Genomic DNA, 6,041 nt, shown 5'->3' on the forward strand with positions numbered 1-6,041 from the left:
AATAGTTTTCCTCTAAACCACTGCCTTGGTTCCCACACTTATGCTTACCCTGTTACACACACCTATGATCTATAAAATCTTTAGTAGTATTCAAGGTCTACTGAACAACACAATGTAATAAACATACTATAAAGCATATAGATTTTTTAAAAAGCATATAAATTGAATAATTAATTCACGTAACTCATCACATTGAATTTCCCCCATCTCAATGCATAAAGATTTACCTCATCTGCAGTGTATTTTACTGTATGAACACAGCATTACTTAACACAAGGAATGGGCATGCAGATTGTAGGACACTTTTTCACACAAAGAATGCTACAGTGCACATCTCTGTGCATGCAAATTTATTTACTCATTTTCTCCATTATTCCATTCAGGTTAATTTCCTAAAAGTAGAACTGCTTTATGAAAAGGAATGTGTATTTTAAATTTTGAAACCATACTGCCAATGTGCCCCCCCCGCCCGAAAAGTTGTGGCAATTTACACTTCTGTGTGTACTGCACTAGTGTTCTCACACCCAGAGAGCAATGGACATTACTCACCAAAGCGACTGCATCGTTTTTGTTTTCTGAGACAGGGTCTCACTTTGTAGTTCAGGCTGGCTTCAACCTCACTATGTAGCCGAGGGTGGCCCTGAACTCATGGTGATCCTCCTGCTTCAGCCTCCCAAGTGCTGGGATTACATTATTATGAACACTAACTTTCCCATCAAATATTAAATCATTCATATTTTATTTACTGTCCACATCTTTCTATCCTATGTCCTTCTAATTTATAAGAGTGATCTACATACTGAGGCTATCAGTTATGCCTTGCATCCACATGCCTCCCCAAAGCCTCAGGCACCCATGGGTGGAGCTCTCCGGAGCTGGCTGGATCTAGGGTGTGAGAATGTGGATTAAAGGTGTGTTAAATGGATCAGTCCACTGACTGGCTAGCACTGTTCTGGGTGTGGATTGCAGCCAGATTGGAATAAAAGGGAAAGACAGACAGCAGGCTGCTGCTGTCTGCTGCTTTGCTGCCTTCCTGCCTTCTGCCTGCCACACCTTGCATTGTTTTTCCTCTGCAATGCTCTCTGCCACGCTGGCCTGCCTTGGAGTCAGCTGACTGTAGAGTGAAACAACCTGTGCTGAAATAAACCTTTCCTCTTTTTACCTGAGGGTATTAGGAATTTCATCTCAGCAATAAGAAAAGTAACTAAAACACTCTCTAGCAGTTCTCTACTCATTTGTGGTAAACAATTGTTTTAGCTACTTAAAAAATTTTTTTTTCAGCCAGGCGTGGTGGTGGTATGCGCCTATAACCCCAGCACTTGGGAGGCTGAGGCAGAAGGATCACTTCGAGTTTGAGTCCAGCCTGGGCTACAAAGTGAGTTCAAGACCAGCCTGAATTGCACGGTGAGATCCTATCCGAAAAAGACAGTAAATAAATAAATAAAAAGTTTTTTGATGCCTTTGTTACATAAAGAGCTATATTTTTAAGGGGTCAAAACTGTCAATCTATTTTCTTTTTCTTTTTTTGTGGTAGCGGGGATCAAACTCATGACTTTGCATTTGCCAGGTAGGTGCTGTGCTGCTGAGCTATATCCCCAGCCTCCATCTGCTATAGGCTATGAGTTTTAAGCCTTATTTTGAAAAGTTCATGTACTGAATTACTGATACATGTATCAGTTACTGATTTTTTTTTTATGGAAACATCCGTTACATAATTTAAGTACTCTACAAGGCAATATAGTTAAAACTCAGTGCAAACAACAGGCAAGTCTATAATTACAGCGATTGCTGTTTACATATGGGACTGAGAGGAGTAAGAATTGAAATACAAGCCTGCAGGTCTGTTTCAGCAGGACGTTCATTCTCATCATCATCTCCTGCTCTGGCAGTATCAGAATGACAATCTTCCTCAGCTTCTGCCTGGGGGGAAAAACCAAAATAACATCAGGAATATGTAAACACCAGGTTCCCTCTGTAATCTAATCTCCTACTCAACTTACTTACTATTTAGTACCATAATATCGACAGTTTGTGGAACCACTGTAATAGGAAGGCTGTAGGGTGCTTTGGGGACCTTACCGTTCACTTCCGAAGGAAAATGAGCCTGGAAAGTATATTCTCTACTCTAAACCAGAGTAGTAACATCATCATGAATCTTAACATTTTGTTCCCTCAAATTAAACAATCCGGCCCATCCCAAAATTTCATTATTATGCATAGATGATTTGATATAATTAACATACTTGGGTAAAGCTGATTCTGCTACCAATATACTATATGTCATGTGATTATTAACTGACAATTTATATTCAAATTATTTTCATTTGTTTCTTCTTTGAAAGACAAAATAGAACATCTTCACTTTCCCTTTGGTCTGATAAAGCAAGTATATTTTAATTTTTTAAAAAAATATTTAAACGTTGAAAAGTAGAGAATCCAGTGTCATTAATCCTAAGTAATCGTAACTCAATTTCAGTAATTACCAATGTAAATAAAAATTCTGTAACATCCAATAGCAACTTACAGTATTCTTATTTTTGAAAATGTCATGTATTTTACAATTTGTGAGATCAAGATTCAGGTAAGGTCTACATATTGTAGGTGGCTGCTATGTGTCAACCCTTGTAATCTCATTCTTCGTTACAACTTGTAATGAAAATGGGTCATTTTTCTGTAAGGAATAAATTTTACTAAGGTGTCAGTAAAAGCGTCCCTTTGCCTCTTACGCAAATTGTGGCTGAATCGAATGAGGCTTGGTTAGATTCCGGTAAGATTTTTTTTCTTTCTCAAGGCTACTTCACAGGTGATGCGTTTGTCATCAGAAGAGAAGTGTTCTGAAATGCACCGACAACACACTGCAGGAACGACCCAAACACAGCTGTTTCAGTCCAACCAAAGCAAACACCTAACTCAAGTCATTATAATGTCCATAACCTTCAAGTTCCAAAAGCAGATACTATGTTTCAGGACAATGAAATACAAAGTTGCTTCTCTCTAGATATCCTTTTGACTAGTAAAGTTTAAAAATACTAGTCAGATAAAATGTAATGCTTTAATCTTTTAAATAGTATAGAATCAACAACTTCAATATTAGCTGTTAAAAAAAAGTTTGCTTCAGAAAATAGTAACACTTAGTTATGGTGCAGAGCTCAGCATAGCTTCTGTTTGATGGATCACTGAAAAGCCTACAGTCCACAAAAAGGTGCCCCCTCATTCATAAAAACTGACATGTTATTAAATGGGCTCTATGCAAATTACTTGTTTAATCAATATTTTATTTTTTGTTTGTTTGTTTTTTTGTTTTTCTTCTGGTACCAGGAATCGAACTCACAACCTTGCACTTGCCAGGCAGGTGCTTTGCCTCTAAGCTAAATTCCCAGCCCCATGTTTATCAATATTTTAAATGTACCAGGAAAACACATTAATGAAAGAATTGCAACAGTAAATGGTTTTATCAAGAAACCTATTTGCTTTATCTCTTATAAATCCAATTTCTAGACATCAAAGTGGCTTAAAGTGAAATAAGCTGGACTAGAATGATTATGGCTTTTGGTCTCAGGTTAGACTCCCTCCATTTTATCCTTTTATTTCAATAAATGCTTGTTAAATTAAAATGATTCCTACCTCCCAGTTACAGTGAAATGGTGTTTCAGTTCAGTCTGTTAGCTAATAGTTACTATGCAAACAGGACTTGCTCAACACTTATGTGTTCCATCCTATGCAGAAATGTGGAAACCACAGAAATGACCTTGAAGGTTAGCTAGAAAAAAGCCAGTTACCTAGCTCCAAGATGACAAGTTTTGCAAATACAAATTTTAGCTGTAATTTACTTCCAGGGACAAAATATTTAATGTAGATTTTTGAACACAGTGAATACATGCATTCTATACTTGCACTGCATTACAGGCTTGCTTCCTATCTTATCTCTGGCAACCAGACTCCCTGCTGGGGTGCCTTTAGCATGTGAACTAGTTAGAATTGGGGAAAATGTCAACAGTAAAGGCTAAATGAGTGAAGAAATAAATGAGAGAGGCAGTTAGTTTGAGCTGGGAGTTTTTCCTATCAGTCTGGTTTTGTATACAGTAACAGTATTTTTTTTTTCTCCCCTCCGGTACCGGGAACCAAACTCATGACCTTGCGCTTGCCAGGCAGGCGCTTTTGCCGCTGAGCTAAATCCCCAGCCCCTACAGTAACAGTATTAAAGATTTGTACCCAGCATGCCGTCACTGGGAGTTGGCTGAACTTCAGGACCTGGGGCCTAGTGGGAAGTCTGTATGTCACTGCAGCTGTGCCCCTGAAATGGGACTGGGGACCCTTCTCTCCTACTGCCTGGCTCAGGAGGTGACAGGTTTGTGCCACCGGGTGCTCTTGCCATGATGCACTACCTCATCAGGGGCCAAAAGGAACTGGGGCCACTTATCTTAGAGTAGAACCTTCAGAATCTTTTCTCTTGATAAATTATCTCAGGTGTTTTGTTATAGTAAAGGGAAGCTGACTAATGCATCGAACAATATGACTAGAACAACAGCACATTAGACAATGTATAGATTCCAGTGAGAAGTTATAGTTCTTTCTCTTTCCAAGTAAGAGTATGATTTTACTACCGTAAACTCTAAGCACAGCCAATGGAAGAGGACTTGAGTTCTGTGGAGTGTCCTCTCAGTAACTTCATGTTCTAACTCTGCCCACCAGTCTGACTAAACCGACTTCATTTGAAGAGCTTCCCCTCGTCTCCCCAGTTGGTGCTCCTATATCTGCTGCTTCCTCTCTCCACATGAAAGGCAACCGTCCTCACTTAGCTTCTACTTATCCTTCAAGATTCAGCTCTCAGTTCACTTCAGTCAAAAGCATTGTCCAATCTTTTCTGTCTCTTTTGTGTGCCTGTAACACTTATAGGGAGACTTTTGTTTCTCTCATTAGAGTTAATGCACTGAAGACAAGGGAACACATCTTGGTCATCTTTGCAATCAAACATGTTGCTCGATTCATAGTAAAGGCCTCGGTTATCTCTTTGAAAAAGAGGCTTCTATGAAGATTCGGAGAATTCTCAGGTCTCTTTTCTGATGGGATAGTCCCTGATTAGGTTTATCATAAATCATGTTACAGGTGTAGTTAGCACTGTTCAGGCTGATAACAGGTGTGCCAAAAAACTGAACTGGCAAATGAAACATCATGCGATACACACTGTGTAAGTCAAAGCTGAGGAAACAAAAAACGTGTAACAAGACAACACAGTCCACGTACCCTGAACACTTGTATTAGAATAGTTGCTGACCAGCACTACATCTTGATTTTTTTTGGGGGGGGGGGCGGGGTTCCGGTACCGGGAATCGAACTCACGACCTCGCGCTTGCCAGGCAGGCGCTGTGCAGCTGAGCTAAATCCCCAGCCCCTACATCTTGATTTTAGACAGTAGGGTCACAGAAACAAGAAATCTGGCATTTATTACTGCAGCTGTGCCCCTGAAATGGGACGGTCAACCTAGATACCACCTGGAACGAAAGCAAGCCCTCAGCAGCCACTCAGAGAGCTTCACTTTTTTCCTCAATGAGTTCCATGTAAGTATTACTTTCACTTGTGCAGTGAGTGATTTGGGGTGGCTTACGTCATTTTACTCCTGTTTCACAGTAAGAATTAATTCAATATAAAGTGCTTAATGCTAGTCAGAGAACTACTTCCGAAAGTTAGAAGCAGAAGCAATTGGGGCTTTTTTATAGCGTCCAGATAAGCTACAGGAAATAAACTCATTCAGCCATTTGCTTACTCAGTAAGTATCCGAGAGTCTTGCAAGAGCTGTTAGTTTGGTGTTAGTTCATTCTCGATGCGTTCAACCCTCAACAGCAATTTCTCACCGGTTAACAGAGCGGGGTACACGGTAAGGACCACACACGCTACACTACGATCTCGGGGAATCTGCTGTCGGACTCCAAAGCTGAGCTCTCTCCACCTGCACAGCCGAGCGCGGCTCAAGCCGGCGCCGCGTAAAGTGGGGCAGGACCCCGGCAGCCCCATCGGCCGGGACGCCCGCCAGCACCCGAGCG

General features: G+C 40.5%; 2 protein-coding genes across 2 annotated transcripts in view; one reads left to right on the plus strand and one right to left on the minus strand.

Moving 5' to 3' along the window:
* The window catches only part of Fbxo9 (F-box protein 9), a 33,271-nt gene extending 31,351 nt beyond the window's left edge, over nt 1–1,920 (minus strand). The window contains exon 1 of the mRNA XM_005377610.2: nt 1,834–1,920. The gene's annotated coding sequence lies outside the window, so the exon portion shown is untranslated. The remainder of the gene's footprint in view (nt 1–1,833) is intronic.
* Nucleotides 1,921–5,858: 3,938 nt separating this feature from the next.
* Ick (intestinal cell (MAK-like) kinase) overlaps nt 5,859–6,041 on the plus strand; it is a 67,381-nt gene continuing 67,198 nt past the window's right edge. The window contains exon 1 of the mRNA XM_013510738.1: nt 5,859–5,875. The gene's annotated coding sequence lies outside the window, so the exon portion shown is untranslated. The remainder of the gene's footprint in view (nt 5,876–6,041) is intronic.

This window comes from Chinchilla lanigera, unplaced genomic scaffold, assembly GCF_000276665.1.
Source record: "Chinchilla lanigera isolate Chin_1 unplaced genomic scaffold, ChiLan1.0 scaffold00010, whole genome shotgun sequence".
Lineage (NCBI taxonomy): Eukaryota > Metazoa > Chordata > Mammalia > Rodentia > Chinchillidae > Chinchilla > Chinchilla lanigera.